General features: G+C 32.8%; 1 protein-coding gene across 1 annotated transcript in view; it reads left to right on the top strand.

Annotated features, from left to right (window-relative positions):
- Window positions 1–17500, top strand: part of LOC144970389 (uncharacterized) — a 67557-nt gene that overhangs the window by 39427 nt on the left and 10630 nt on the right. The gene's annotated exons all lie outside the window — the stretch shown is intronic.

Genomic DNA, 17500 nt, shown 5'->3' with positions numbered 1-17500 from the left:
GAATAAATAAATGAATGAATAAATAAATAAATGAATGAATAAATGAATGAATAAATGAATGAATAAATAAATAAATGGATAAAAGAATAAATAGGTAAAATAAATGAAATAAATAAATAAGATAAATAATTAAAATAAATACATAAATACATAAATAAAATAAATAAAATAACTTAAATTTTAAAAAAAAATAATTTTTAGAAAATTAAAGATAATGCTTAACTCAAGTGGCGTCCTTCTAGTTTAAAAAAAATTAAAAAATTGTATAACGATTTTTTAAAACTTCGATATTTATTTCGATAATCCAAGCAATAATCTCTTAATCAAAACCAATCGCTTTATTTAATCCTCAATCACAAGATGAGAAAGTAACAATTCTAAATCTCTTGTTTTACAATCAATAAAAAGATGAGTCTGTGATGAGTCAATGTTAGTTTACATTGTCATAGTCCAATATTACGATCTTTAATCTCCCCAGGTTAGACACCATGTCTCCTCATTGTCCGTGACAAATGCAGATCTGCCCATTATTTCGAAAAACTCGTATAATGACGAAATTTTGGCTCCTATTTTAGAGCCTTGTGAGCATCTCTTAGCCATTAAAACTTATTGGCCTACATAGAGATTATGATAGGGGAGGATTGGTCTTTTTCGGGTTCTTAGTTTTGTTCTTGTTCTTGTTCTTCTTCTCCTTGTCGCACTACTCCTTGTTTTTGTTTTTTCAAACTGTAAATAGAGTCCTCCTGAGTCGATGATGAGTCAATGTGACTGTTTACATTGTCATAGTACAATATTATGATCCTAAATCTCCCCAGCATAGACACCGTGTCTTTTCATAATCGTCAGCGACAAAGGGATAAAATAATCTCCTTCCTTCAATGGATTGTCTATGTACGCAGGTGACAAAATATTGTCGGTCTTTTGTTACGGGGAGATGACGAGAGAGAGAGAGAGAGAGAGATAAGAGGAGAAGAGAGAGAAGAGAGAGAGTAGGTACTGCAAGTACATGGATTTGATAGGGAGATATGAACACACTAGAATACGTTTTTTTTTCACCTGTCTTCTTCTTTCTTCTTTTCTTCTTCTTCTTCTTCTCTTCTTCTTCTTCCTTCTTCTTCTCTTCTTCTTCTTCTTCTTCTTCTTCTCTTCTTCTTCTTCTTCTTCTCTTCTCTTCTTCTCTTCTTCTTCTCTCTTCTTCTTCTCTTCTTCTTCTTCTTCTTCTCTTCTTCTTCTTCTTCTCTTCTTCTAATTATCTTCTCTTCTTCTTCTTCTTCTTCTTCTTCTTCCGTCTTCTTCTTCTTCTCTTTCTTGCTTCTTGCTTCAATTGTGTACTTCTTCTTCTTCTTTTCTTGTCTTCTTCACTATACTTCTTCTTTTCTTCTTCTCTTCTTCTTCTTCTTCTTCTTCTTTTTCTTCTTCTTCTTCTTCTTCTTCTTCTTCTTCTTCTTCTTCTTCTTCTTCTTCATCCTCGTATTCTCCGTCTCTCTCCTTTTACATAATCGGACAATACAAACTCATTAACAAGAAATACTTAAAGTATAAGAATAAACTTTCAAAGCAATAAATGGATAAATAAATAAATATATGAATGAATAAATAAATAAATTAATGAATAAATAAATGAATAAATAAATAAAGCGGTGTCATTTCAATTTCCAAAAATATAAAGATGTCTTACTAGACGTCTTACTCTCTCTCATTAATTCTTATTGCGACTTTGTTTAATCAAGTCCAACCAGTTTGTTTTCCTCTAACAATATTGAAGACAAGTTTGTGATGAGTCAATGCGATTGTGTACACTGTCACAGAACAATATTATGATCCTTATAATATCATCACGGTCGATACCTCCAATACAATAATCTCCATTCTTATTATCTCTGTATCTCTTTATAACACTGGAGACAAAATATTGTCATTCTTTTGTTTTGGGGAGTTTTGGTTGGGGTGGGGGCATAAGGGTGGGTGCAGGGGGTAGGCGCATAGGAAGGGGGGGGGGGGAAGGGGGGGGGTAGGAGCATGGGGGGGGGCAGGGGGTGGGGAGGAGAGTAGACGACATGAATTGTGGAAGGGGCAGGGGAGACGCATTGGAGACAACTGGGATATTTTTATATATAGTATGTTTGGGTAAATGGTTTATAGGTCTTGGGTTCGAGACTTTTGTCGCACTTGGAATTGTAAAAACGAAAAAAAATCTTCAGTCTTTAAGACCTGTAGGGTGGTTTTCTTGAAGTTTTATCACGCAAATGTCTATCGCTATCAATCATTCATTTAATCAGTCAGCCAATCAATCAATCAATCAATCAATCAATCAATCAATCAATCAATCAGTCCATCAATCCACCACCATCATCATCATCCTGTGTGCTTTCTTGATACATGTTGAGATATTTTCATCAAATGTTAATTTGTACTTCTATTTTCCGTGCAAGCAAATTACATAATTAGATCTGTCATTCGTTGAAAAAAATACCATTAAAAATTTTGGCCAGATAACTCGTCCTTCAAATATCAATCGATTAACTCTCTCCTTACCACTCATAGGAAAATCGTCACATTCGTTACGATACAGCCAACAATTTTCTTCTTCTGATATCATTTTGTTATAGTTATAGCCATAAAAGCTCGACACTGCGTTGCAGAGTTCATTTTTCTGAACACAATATAGAATGTACTCGTTTCTAATCTGTCTGATAAATCTATTTTGTGTGTTGGGTGAGTATGAAGTTTAGGCTAAAATTCTGAAAATAGCTGGTAAGGAGAGAGTTAAAGCGGCCCTCATCTTGTCATAAACTCTCAAAACTGGGACTTCCTTGAAGACTTCTCTGAGGTACCTGGTAAACAACGCCACGACCACATTATCTCATTCGTCTGTAGTGTTTTATTCATCCTGTTTGTTGATAAAAGGGAAACCTGAAACGTCCATTTTTATCTGTTTTCGTATATTAAATTGAAGTTTACATTCAATTTCACATTTTTATTTATTACACATATACAAAAAAAATCAATAAGCAAACGAAGCAAAACAGTTATTTCAAAATACTCAACTTCAATTAAGAATACATTTATATTCTGTACTGCCAAAACATGAAACAATTTAAGATTTCGAACTAAATACATATCAAGAGATTTGAAAATGTCCGTCTTCGAGAACTTTTTGCTTTAAAATACATAATATAAGACTGAGCATTCATAGTATGTCAATGATAAGAATGTATTTGTTCTTTTTTGTTTAACTAAAAACTAAAACTAAAAATCTTCTATGCTTTTATCTTTTTCTCCTTTTTAAATATTTTAATCTCAAAGAATATGGAACGTGTAATATACAAAATACAGAGTGTCACAGAAGACTGGAACCAATAACAAATCGTATTTTCAAGTTCTAGTTTGCGTTAAACAAAACTTGAATTATTTCTTTTAATTTTCGCTAACATTCTATGCTTAGCTGTGTTGTCGTATTGTTACTTATGTACTTATGTCTTAGAGGTATTTAAGGAAGACTTGGTCCATTTCAAAGCCCTATTGCTGATATATGATAAAACAAAATAACAAACAAACAAAAAAACAAAACAAAACAAAAAGAAAACAAAAACAAACAAACAAAAAACAAAACAAAAAACAAGCCCATTCATCCCTCCCCCCCCCCCTTCCAATGTAACAAACCAACCCCAACTCCCCCCCCCCCCCCCACACACATAAATATTTTTTTAAAACATAAAAACAAACAAACAATTATATTAAAAAAATAAACGATCAAAAAACAAAAAAACAAAACACAAAAAACAAGAAAAAACAAAAACAAACAAAAACCACAACAAATAAACAAAAAACGTGGGGGTAAATATCACAATGATATAACATCTTTCCTTTACTTGCTTTTTTCTTGCCTCCACTTACTCTCTTCTTTCCACCCTCTATTTTTTCCTTCATCTCCCCTCCCTCTCCCCTCCCGCCATTCCTTCCTTCCTCTCCCCTCCCTCCCAACTCCCATCTCAACATAGATCATTTGTACTCCCTCCCTCCGCTTTAGAACACCTCTGATAATTTGACCAATCAAATGTCCCATAACTACATAAGCCTGAAAAAAATACCTCGTTGTCGCAATAGGTACGCGGGTAGTTGCCATAGACGCCGAACAGGGGTGACATATGACCGCCCCCCCCCCCATTTGTGACTTGAATATGATTGGTTGATTGGCGATCAAACAGAAAACTAAATCCAAGATGTCCACCTTGATGCTCTAAATTTAGGGGTATAAATTCGGATGTTCGATTTAAAATGATCACTTTCGTTGGTTACAAACTGCAAAAGATCTCAGTTTTATTCTCAATTTAATTGTGCTTTTCAAGTTAAAAGTTCTGTTCAAATCAGAAATCAAACAAATCTAAATCCAAGTTATCCACTTTGTGACTTTATATTTAGGGTATATATTGTACCATTTCATTTCAAATTCTAACTTTTGTCGGAGACAGACTGAAGAGAAAGATCTCAAGTTCATTCTTAAATTAATTGTGCTTTTAAAGTATTTCTGCTTAAATCAGACATTAAAATCAAATCTAAATAATGTGGCTCTAAATTTAGGGTATAAATTGTGCCATTTCACTTCCAATTCTCAAATTTCGTCGGAGACGGGACAGGAAAGCTCAAGTAAGTTAAGTTTATTCTCAATGTACTTTTCAAGTTAAAGTTTTGCTCTACTTAGATTTGGTTGTTGTTTGATACAAGAATGCAATTGATAAAGAATTTACCAACATACTATTTGATTTTGATGAATAATGTAACATGGCATTGGATATGATTGCATTTTGAACATCGATTATTTGAAACTCGAATGTTCAAAGTTGGACATGCAAAATGAATGTAAATGAGAGTGAATAATACTACGAATATTGAATATGACACTTTTTTTTGTATTAGATATTTAATACTCCTCGATATTATCAGCATTGCTCAGCGGTCTTTGCTTCGTACCCAAAAGGTACCAAGTTCGATCACCCGCCGCTGCGCTGTGTGGCCTTGAGCAATTCACCTCGCCCTAGCTCAATTTGTGTCGCTGCACTGCGGCTGACGCCTGGGTTATTCCAGTCTTCCCTTGGAATAGACCCTAGAGAAAAATGTTCCCTATGGGATGAATAAAGGGAATTTTATTTAATTTATTTTATTAACGTTGAATGCTTTTTATATAATTAATAAATTGTATATATTATGCATTAAAGTTAAATAGAACATTTATAGGTTTTTAGCCCTTAAACGATCCGGTACCATACGTCATTATAGTATTTCATTATATTTAACACTAATTGCATTTAATGAAAAGTTTACAATGTTCATTGCTTTTATTGCATTTGAGTTTGAAAGAAAAATTATTATAGTCATAAACCAATTTTTACTGTTTTAAAATGATAGGTATAAAAATAAACTTAGAATATCATAGGTATAAAGCATCCATTTTATACTTTAGATCTCAAATAAATTTTGATTAATGCTCACAAATGTATCTTATAAGTAATAACGACAATCTTATCGTTTCCTATCGAATGCTTTAAAAAAAACTTTTAAAATGTTCTGTATAACTTTCATGCATAGATACCTCCATAGTTTTTCAAAGTTATCCAAACAGCATTCACTGTTAATTTGACAAGTTTTGGTATATAATCACTGTTTTAAATTTTAAATCATTAAAGATCTAACGCATGAATAAGTCGCATAGTCAAGTCTCAATATTCATTTGACATAATGTGCACCTTTATACATATTATACAAACGAGGGTTTCAATTAATTGATATGCAAAATGCAAATAATATCCAAAGTCATGCATAGTAAAATATTCATCGAAATCAAATGTCATGATGATGATGATGATGATATGATACTAATAATGTAATTGATGTGATGAAAATAATAATATGGTAGGATATTATCATTTCGGCAATGTGGTATTGTGGTATGACACTCGCTTTCAGATCGGAAAGTCATGGGTTCGAGCCTCGCTCGGCGTATCGTTGAGTCCTTGGAAAAGGCTCTTTACTCGCTTTTTCTCAACGTAAAATGAGTATTGACAGTCATAAACAGCATTGTCTCTGTCGGAAAAAAATGTAAGATCGCCTTACAGGCATAATATTTCGTTCTAAATATTAGTGTTGCTGTTGTTCAGGGACCCCTTGTAAAGCGCTTTGAGCACGTTTAGTGGGTATTGCGCTATATAAATGCTCTAAGAAAGAAAGAAAAATTTCTCTTTTGAATTATGATAAATTAATGTCATTTTATTAGAAATTTTGTTCCATCCTTATGTATTTTTTTTTATTGAGCATTTATATAACGCAATATCCACTTAACGTGCTCAATACGCTTTACAAGGGGTCCCTGGTCAACAGCAACATTTAACATGTAGGACGAGACATGACGCCTGTTAGGCGATATTACAATTTTTCGGACAAAGACAACGCTGTTAACGGCCAGGTACTCATTTTACACCTGAGTACGGTGAAAGAATGTGAGTAAAGAGTCTTTTCCAAGGACTCAACTATGCGCCGAGCGAGGCTCGAACCCAGGACCTTCCGATCCGAAAGCGAGTGTCATACCACTAGACCACATAGCCGCACTACTATTTACTAACTTCCGAATTGTTTTTTTGGACTAATTGCCAGTTACGTTGAACTTGATTATCAATTTTTTAAAGTGACCAATCCCCTCAAATCGGTATTATGTCGGAATGTACCTGGTGCTTAAAATTGCATTTTAAAGTCTTTTTTCAAAAAATAAAAACCCGAGTCAAACCTAATGACTTCAATAAGGGAAGTGATTTTTATTTTTATAATAACTTCCAATGATTAAATTTCTCAATAGGGGTACCATGTCGGAAGGATTCGGAATGGGGGGGGGGGGGGGGGGGGGGGATACATTTTTCTTTTTTGATTAAAGAAAAAGTAATGAAATTTACGATCAGTGCAAGAAATATTATTTATTTACCACACGATAACGAAATTATATTCAACCCAAGGTTCATATTTGTGTTGCTATAAATTCTGAAATTTCCAGCATCTAATTCATCATGTCATAATACCGTTTTGAGAGGATAGGTCACAATTTTGGTCATTTTTTACTTGATTGTCTTGATTTATTGAGCCACACACACACACACACACACGCACACACACACACACTGACACACACAATATATATATATATATATATATATATATATATATATATATATATTATATATATATATATATGTGCGGCTATGTGGTCTTGTGGTATGACACTCGCTTTCGGATCGGAAGATCCTGGGTTCGAGCCTCGCTCGGCGCATAGTTGAGTCCTTGGAAAAGGCTCTTTGCTCACGTTCTCTCACCATACTCAGGTGTAAAATGAGTACCGGGCCGTTAACAGCGTTGTCTTTGTCCGAAAAATTGTAATATCGCCTAACAGACGTCATGTCTAGTCCTACATGTTAAATGTTGCTGTTTACCAGGTACCCCTTGTAAAGCGCATTGAGCACATTTAGTGGATATTGCTCTATATAAAAGCTAAATTTCATATATATATATATATATATATATATATATATATATATATATATATATATATAACCATACACATAAAAATCCTTGACAGTCATAATTCTATCCTTGACTTCTATAATCTCATAATCGACTCTTTAAAAATGGAATTATCGTCTTTGGAGAGAAACAAAATCAACTAAATTATCAGTGAGCATAATGTGTTGCCCTATCAAAAAAAAAAAATAATTGAAGAAATAATCAATCTGACATCTTTTCTCGAGCATGGTTAAAATATAGAAACTCACTAATATATCCAATGTTTTTATTGGACCTGCCTACTTGAAATTTTAAAAATTCGTAATTCTTAGGAATTAAAAACTGTAGTCGCTAAGTTCGCTTTAAAAATCAACAATCGACCCACGCAAGGGTTAAACCACCACTTAAAAATCCTTCAAATTTATTTCTCTGGCATCAACTTTTATTTTCATAAGCTTGAATGACTTTGAGATGCTCGTGAAGTTCAGAAATTGGAGCCAAAATTTCGTCATTCTACGATTTCGTTCGTAATAGTTCGACAAGTTTTTTAGGGCATTAAATTAAATATTTTAAAAGTGACGGTTTTATACATTACAACAGAGAATGGAATAAACTCCATTGGCCTTATAATAATAATAATAATGATAATAATAATAATAATAATAATAATAATAATAATAATAATAATAATAATAATAATAATATATACTTTATTCATCCAAAAAAATGGAAATTCATTTACAGACGTGGCATGCATAAAAATGTATAAACACAAAGTTGCGAATCTATGGCGACAATGTATATATATATATATATATATATATATATATATATATATATATATATATATATATATAATATGCAAATGTACAAACATGTAAAATATACAACCAAGAACCAATAGCAACACCTTATATGTTAATTTAATAAATTGAGATAGGCCATACCTCTGGCCTTAGTCCGAACTTGTGAGTGCATATTTAAAAGATAGTATTTTATTTAAATCACAGTTGGGCGTTAAAAATTCGAACAACATGTGGCAAGAATGAATTAAGGTGACGTGTTGTCTTTGTTTTTATAGATATAAGGCGACGGCTCCTCATGGAGAACTTAATATATTTGCGAATATCTTCCTAATATATCTACCTACTATTACGAAAAATTCGTAAATTACGAGATTTCGATTCCAATTTCAGAACTTTACTATTATCGGCATTGAAACTTATTGGAAATTAAAGTTTATACCTGACTACATAATTTTAATGATTTTGAAGTGTTATTTAATGGTTAAAATATCGCTGAGCTTGTCAAGTTCCAAGAGAAGAAAAAGGAAAAGTCGCCATAGATAGCTTTGCAAAATAATAACTTGACCTCATCATTATCCAAAAATACTCAACACAGCTTCTAAGGAACTAAACATTTCTTTTAAACAAGATCTATTGAGTCAAAGACAGGTCTGGAATGTGGTTCTCGTCGATATTACACCGTTTTGAGTCAGTAGGTCCTATATTAAAATTTAGAGGTGCCTAAATGAGTCAATAAAATCACTATCACCGTCTAGTATTCTTTAATAAAACCTCTTCCCCCCCCCCCCCATCTCATGCTTGATTTATATAGTTTTGATCTTGGTTTATATTATTTCATCTCATCGTCTCTCTCTCTCTCTTCTCTCTCTCTCTCTTCTCTCTCTTCTCTCTCTCTCTTCTCTCTCTCTCTCTCTCTCTCTCTCTCTCTCTCTCTTTCTCTCTCTCTCTCTCTCTCTCTCTCTCTCTCTCTCTCTTTCTCCTTCCCTTGCGCACACACACACATACACACACAATTCTACCTATAATGTTTTGACTATAATGCCATTTCCTTTTCTTGTTTACTGAAGAAGGCCTTCAGAAACATCATTTATTTTGTTTTGTATCTTTAACAGAGTCATTTTACTCCCTTTATTTTACTATACAGGTAATATATTATATAGACCATAGCTTATCCTACATGTTAAGTGTTATCGTTGGCTAGGAACCATTTGCACAGCGCTTTAAGCTCATTTTGTAGATATTGCCATATATATAAGCTATTAAAACAGATTTCATTGAAATAACAAAAACTAATATCTCACATTTATTCTGGTCATATTTTATAGTTTAAAATCACGTCTTTTTGGCATCCCGACGTAAAACTGTTTCGAGACAATAGGTCACAATTTTTAAATTTCGAATGATATGAATGGCTTAGCATGATAAAATGTTTGATATATTCGATCGATTAGGTAAATACATAGATATTTGATATTTTGCACCTCGTTGTGGTTTGATTTTCCTACTTTTTGAGATTATCTCTCTAAATATATCTAGAAGTGTAAATGCTACTTTTCAAAATTGGCAAAAAAATGTATTAAAAATGAGCAGGTACATAGATAGTTTTATTCAACTACCATTAACATGCACAAACTAAAAACAGTATCTTTTTTATACTACGCCTATAATTTGTCTCTGAAAAATGTAATAAATAGGCATGGGGTAAAAGTAACCCGGGTAAACTACGGATAAAGTCAGTGTTAGGGTTGAGTAAGTTAATAGTATCAAAAGTTTTACGCTGAATTACAATGAATGGATAGTTGATGCATATTATGATTCTAAAGAAAATAATTCTCATTCTCTCAAAATGGGGGGGGGGGGGGGGGGGGGGGGGGGGGGGAGTTTTGGAAAACCACTCTTCAATTATCAATTAAAAAGAACGAGGCCTAATTATTATTTTAAAAAAAAAAAAAGCAAAGTATGTATACAGTAAAGGATTTTAAATTACAACTAAATTTTCATCACTAATCAGTACATCAAACGTGATATTATAATAATATTATGATGTCACTAGAAATATATAATATTCAATTGATACAGTTAGTTGGGGAGTATTTTATTACAATAAAACCCAGGTCGTCATAGACATATGAAAACTATACGACATGTCAAAGTGATACTAAGCTGCTAGAAGCTGTTGACTGTAAAAAAGTAAAAAACAAAACTGATTATAACAACTTCAAAAAAAGCACAAAATATCAAATACTGAATGTTTCGGGTTCAAAACCCTTCTTCAGCCAACAACAAAAAAACAATGAAGACATAATTACATTACTAAATTCCATATCGACGACATAGAAATTCTCTTGTCGTCGATCTGGAATTTAGTAATGTATGTCTTTATTGTTTTTGTTGTTGGCTGAAGAAGGGTTTTCAGCCCGAAACGTTCCGTGTCTGGTATTTTGTTCTGTTTTTAAGTTGTTATATTCCGTTTTGTTGAAAACTATAATAATAATAATAATAATAATAATAATAATAATAATAATAATAATAATAATAATGATAATGATAATATAATGAATAATAATAATAATAATAATAAAATAATAATAAATAATAATAATAATAATAATAATAATAATAATAATAATAATAATAATAATAATAATAATAATAATAATAATAATAATAATAATAATAATAATAATAATACTTTATTGCATCCCAAAGAGGAAATTTTTTGTACATACGAGTTATAATTTACGCAATAAGATAAAAAAAATGGAAATAGGATATATATATATATATATATATATATATATATATATATATATATATATATATATATATATATATATATATATATATAAAGGAGCAGCTCCATAATCAGAGCCGCGCTTTATAATATGAATTTAAACACTGTAAAATAGTTAAAACTGTCACTATAAATTGAAAATTGAAAAGATTGCAAAAAAAAATAAATCAATAAATTAATATTTACATGAATAATATTATTAAATGAATAATATACATGAATAAAAAGCAATGGAAATTGAAAACTAAAAACAGCACTCTGTTTATGATGATGTCCTCAAGTTCTCAGAAATTCTTCGATCGTTGACACACACTAGAAATATTCGTTTGATGCCGTCAGTTTCGAGTACTTTATTATAATGAAAAAAAAATAGAACCTAGATCACCATATGCATTTGAAAACTATAAATGAATAAAATGCAAAAGATTAAAAATATCACTCTGTTCAAAGCTTAGTTGACTAGGATTACATGCATTTATTCTTTACTTTTGTTATAAATTATCTATATCACTACATGATTCTTTTCTTGGCATTCATTAAATATCGATCGATTTAAAGAAAAAAAAAAAAAGAAATATTAATTGTAAGGATTACTTGACATTGTGACAGTATTTAAACAAAAGGGATATATATTATATACATGTATTATGCCATCTTATAACAGTCTCTTTTCCGAAATAATATACGTCTTAGTGTTAATGCTTTGTAATTTTGTATGTAAGTGGGCTGGTGTTGAAGAAGGGGGGGGGGGGGGGGGGGGGGGGGATGAAATATAAGATAAAGCCTTATCTTTTGTATATGGATATTGCTTGCAAAGGGAGAAAACACGAGCTCGATTTAACGACTTTCTAAATCAATCTTTAAATCTTATTTAGTTCAAATTGACGAAATATCGTTTTGAGGCTAAGAATAGTTGCGTGGTAAAAGAATGATATTGTTGTCAATGTCGAAATTGAAGTTTACGCAGAAATGTTAGTGATTAGACACCCGTCCTCGAACTGGTAGTCATAGACCTTTGTCAGTTCCCCCTTTAACGCCTCTGGTGTAAAATCAAAACATAACCGTTAACAGTGTTGTCTCTATATAAAAAATATTAATTTGGCTTTACACGCCATGTCTTGTCCTACATGTTTTTGCTGTTGGCTTCGGACCCTTTGTAAAGCGTTTTGATTGCGTTTAGTGGAGATTGTTTTGCCTAAATGCTCATATTTATGAAGTCTATCATTGATGTTTTTCTATACTATATTTTCTAATCTGTGAACCCATGCGTTCTATAATAGTCGTCGCATCAAGCATTTTTGGGTTTTAGAAATTTGAAAATGGTTTTTGAAAATATTAGTTCAGTCGACTTATGCATAAAATGGGCATACTAATAATGACGATTAAAATACCAGAGCGACGAAAGGGCAATGTGAAGCCGTCTGGCCCGCTTGTAAAAAAATGAAATATGATAAAGCACATTGTGCTCTTTGGGCATCTTCTGTATACGTGTTCATATTGAGGATATTATATAAAACACAAAAATATTCACTTAAAGCGACAAGTCCCTGACAAACAACATCACGTAACAATGTAGAACGAGACATGGCGCCTGTTTGGCGATATCACATTTTCCAACAGAGACAACACTGTTAATTGTCAGGTACTCATTTTACACCCGAGTATGATGAAAGACTGAGTAAAGAGCTTTTTCCGAGGACTCGACTATGCGCCGCTGAGAGCGTGACTCGAACCTTGGACCTTACGATCCGAAGGCGAATATCATACCACTAGACATCATAGCCGCATCTATTATCATTCATAGTTTATCTCGCCGCTCTTTCATGTATCATCAATATTTAAATTGCCCTTAGAGCATATATCTATTTCATGAGAGTTCACTTGTCAGTCTCAAGAGTTACCCTGCCTAGTCCTTGAGGGTATTTTCTGTGTCTGCACGCGCCTCTTGATTTCTCTATTGTGTAAAGGACAATAGAAAGCTGCGCAATTTGTCACGCTCATTCAAAACTTTTCTCCACCCCTTTCCCACCTTCGTTCAACTACTCTAAGGCTCTGCATTCCTCAGCTCCTTTGGCGTCCATACACTTAGAAAAGATTGGTCATTCCCTCCCCTTCGTCTTAATCCCATCTCCTCCCCTCCCCCCTTCCCCCCCCCCCCACTTCTGTAGACGTCACGAGGTGTAGATTTTACTTACCAATGGCGCAACAATAGAAATCATTGACCAAGCGTCGCTTGTCGTGCGAATGTCAACACCTTTTTGTTTGTCACGTGCACCGTTGACCACTCCAAAACAAGTGTCTTGGTTCTTCGGGGGGCGGAGCTTAAAAGTGACCACTGACCATGACGTGGCCCACGTGACTTTGGATTCGACAATTGTCATAATTACAAATTAAAATTCAATTTGCGATGATTTCAATCTCGTTTCATATTGTTCTAGCCATCATGAGTTCACTATGTGACGCGTTCCTATTCAGTCTACTGTATCAGTGTTTAGAAGTTTACAATTTTCAATTTTGTGTTGCCAAGCCGAATTTGAAAGTGCTTTTGCATTCTTCCAAACGGATTATTTCACTTGCATTGGACTAGCATTGATTTCCAGATTTGCTTTTATCTCGCATTTAATTCCAAGAGGTAAAGTTTTGAAAGAAATTTTTCTTTTTGTCATAATATGCTTGTCAAATATCCCCCCCCCGCATTTACTCTTCTTTTTCTTTCTCCTTTCTTTTCTTTTCTTTTCTTAATTTCTTTTCTATTTCTTCTTTTTTTCCTCATCCTCCTCTTCCTCCTTCTTTCCCCTCTCTTCATTGTCCATCATTTTATTATTGCATGCAAAACACTCCATTTTTTGTATTAATACTTGTACAAAATTGTAACTGCCTTGATTAGCACCGCTTATGAGAACTTGATACATTTTAAATAGTGGTATTTAAAAAAAAGTAATTGATGACCTGATTTAAGTTAAGGTTTTAAATATATTTTGTTACACCATCCCCACCGTGGTTTTCAAAAACTTTGAATTATCAATCTAAAGATAAAAATTAAACTAAGCGATAAATCTTTAAAGAAAATTAAAGGAAGCGCATCTTCCAGTTCAAATAATTCCAACAATGAAATGAATTACAATCCCACTTCTGTTTTGTTGTTTTTAAATGTCAATTGCATATTAGCAGAAAAAACCCGAAGTTTTAAAGATGTTTTCCTTTTTAGAATTTTAGTGACTCTATTTTTGTGATTAATAAAATGCTGGAGCGATGTTGAGTGTTACGTTTGGTGTCACTTTATCATAGCGATGTATAAACGCTAGTGTTGCGTTGTGTGACGCTCTATTAGAGCGACATCACAGGCTACGTTGCTGTTGGCTAATGAACCCTTGTTACGCGCTTTGACTTTGAGCTCGTTTAGTGAATATTGCGCAATTCAAATGCCTAAATTATATAAATTATCAGGTCATAACATGCATTTCAAACCAAATAACTGTGAAAATATTCAAACCAACCTGTTTTTATTTTATTTTTTTCGTGACCAATTTTAGCCAAGTTCAGATTTTCACCCCTTCATTTTTTTCAACTTTCATCCTAATATTGGTTTTGCTCAAAAATGGTAATTAGACCAAACTGTAGAGCGTTACGAGTACATCAATTTTAAATATTTAATACCGGTGGTGTATATAAAAGGGGGAAAATAATGGTCTCTTTTGCTGAAATAATACATAAAGAAACAATGCAAATTTTTTTTTGCTAGCGACAGGGTTGTGATTGTATCCATAGTTGCTTTTGATTCTCAGACTGGAACCAAAGTTTTTTTTGTGTTTTTTTTTTTTTTGGCAAATGCGCTAAGCCATGTGCACATATTAGCAGGTCTATTAACCGAACGCAATTATGGATTGAATAAACATTGTTGTCATGGGCAATAGTTTGCTTTGGTTTGAATATTTTCATTACAACTATGAGCCCAAAGCATTTCGGATTATCAGACCTGCAAATACGTAGACGTCGGCATTAATCATTGTCATACCTTGATGATCTAGAAAAATCGTTTGATATGAAGTCATAACCGTGTACCCCTATGTCTCTATTCATGACATTAGTGATCCATCCTCTTACAAAGCGTAGAAAGTTGGGGCTAATAAGGGGTGAAAATCAAATCTATAGCCAAAAAATATGAGACGTTAGGGCCAAAAAATAAAATAAAATAGCTTTCCTTAACAGTAAAAGACTGAAATGTCGTAAATCAAATAGTTTTTATTTGAAATGAACAACTAACAATAACATGTCATAGATTTGATAATTTTCAATTGAACTTCATTTCACTGACATAATGACAATTTATATTGAGGCAGTATGTCGCATCTTACCTCTCCATCTTGACTAGACTTTTGACCAATTTTTAACCCCACTCACTCACTCACACCTATTTCTGACACAATCAACCGTGTTGTAACTGCTCACGTCCATATTGACCTCCCCATTTCCTGTTATAATTCTCTAGACAGGGTCAATGCGTTGTCTCTCCTTCCTTCTCTGTAATTCCCTTGTTGGAAACAATAACCTGATTTATTGCTTCATTTTCCCGCGTAGTTTGCAAAAGTACGGCTCTGTTACAAGGGGAGTAACTGTTGTTATCTTTCGGACTTGCCGGTCCTTATACGAGTCGCCTCCCCTGGGTGTGGCTGTGCACTGTGTTGTAGATTTTAAGGTGGTGAATATTCTCAAAAGTAATGTAATGTATATGGTTTGGTTGTATGACAATGTTTTTCTGTGGATATATATGTGCTTTGGAATGCATCACCTCTTTTTTATACTTGAGTAATTCGCGACATAACATGGCTATGTTCGTTTGGATATAAATGTGTTTCATAATAGGACTACCTTCAGAAACTGGCACAAAGTTTATTTACACTTTGTAGTTAAAACAATATGCTGCCATTTCCAGTCAGTCTATGTATGTATATCTAACGTCTTTACTTAAATTGCACCAATATAATTTTACTTAATGCTTTATTGTTTGCTGCTATTTATTGACATTTTGGGATCCCGATAGCTCAGTTGGTAGAGCACTCGCTTCATCCGCAAAGGGACCAAGATCAATCCCGGGCTCAGTTGAAATTTTTTTTTCTAACCTCCTTTCCACCCAGCAGTATTTGGGTAGCTGGGTATGTTAGATCTGGTGGAAAGTACTTTGCAATAGACTAGCGTCCTATCCAAATGGTAGCAAGCAAGTGCTATTGTCCGTTTCACACTATAAAAACCGGGTTAAACTCCGGCTACAAGGGTCGAATGGCTCTGAAAGACTACTTGTTATTACAAATTTTAAATTCGACCTCAATGGATAAAAAAAAATGTGTTTATAAAATGCAAGGAAAAAAGAGAACGTTACGATGATTATCTCCTAACACTGCTATTTGTTACGTTCCTACTAAGCTGCTAGAAGCTACGGACTATATATAGTTTTAAACAATAATAAATGTAAAAGCTTCCAAAAATAATATTCCGGTTCAAACCATTCTTAACAACAAATAACAAAACAAATCAAACAAAACAACACCACCACCAACAACAAAAACCAAAAACTTACAAAATACAACTAAATGAATTCGATCCGAAAAAAGTCTTTCATGTTTTTAATTATGTTCTTTTTTTTTAAGCTGTTATATTCATTTTTTAAAGAATGAATTCAATTTATGAATAAAAAGCTTCTTGTCCAAATCTGATATGGCCATTCCATACACAATTTACACCCACTTCTTGTCCGTGCTTATGTCTAGATGAGACTTTGAGGTGATCTCAAACTAAGTATTATGCCCTTTGAATCTTACATATGTTTCTTACTTTTTTCCCTGTATTTTTAATTGTACTCTCCCAAAAAAAAACAAAAAAAAAACAACAAAAAACAAAAAAAAACAAAAAAACAAACAAAACAAACTTTATAGTGTATGTGTGCTATTTTTGCGTATAATATAACCTTATCTTCTCCTTAATCATTTATCATTTATACCTTTCGGTCTCTTTCATCGTATTTTTTTTGTATTTTTATGGTTATTAATGGTATCATTTTATTTATGTTTCATCTACCATTTTTTTTCTCACTTTCATGTATATTGTCATCAAATTGTGTGAATTATTGGCGAAAGCCTAAGATTAGATAAACGGTGAAACTTTGAAACATCGTGTACTTGGAACACACATTCTCTTTTGCATCTTTATAAAAAGTAAAACCTCATATCGCTGCTCTTTAAACTACGTTTATGCAAAATAACCTTATCTTCCATTAAGCCCTTTTTGATACAACGATTAGCGACATTCTGTTAAAACCTTTTGGCTCAATTCAATCCGCTTTTTCTTTACGGCTTTATAAAAG

The sequence above is a fragment of the Berghia stephanieae genome, chromosome 4 (assembly GCF_034508935.2).
Source record: "Berghia stephanieae isolate SIO BIC M18660-M18661 chromosome 4, UCSD_Bste_1.3, whole genome shotgun sequence".
In the NCBI taxonomy this organism is placed as follows: Eukaryota; Metazoa; Mollusca; class Gastropoda; order Nudibranchia; family Aeolidiidae; genus Berghia; species Berghia stephanieae.
The sequence above is the reverse complement of the archived record's forward strand: the minus strand, read 5'-3'. Positions and strand labels throughout refer to the sequence as shown.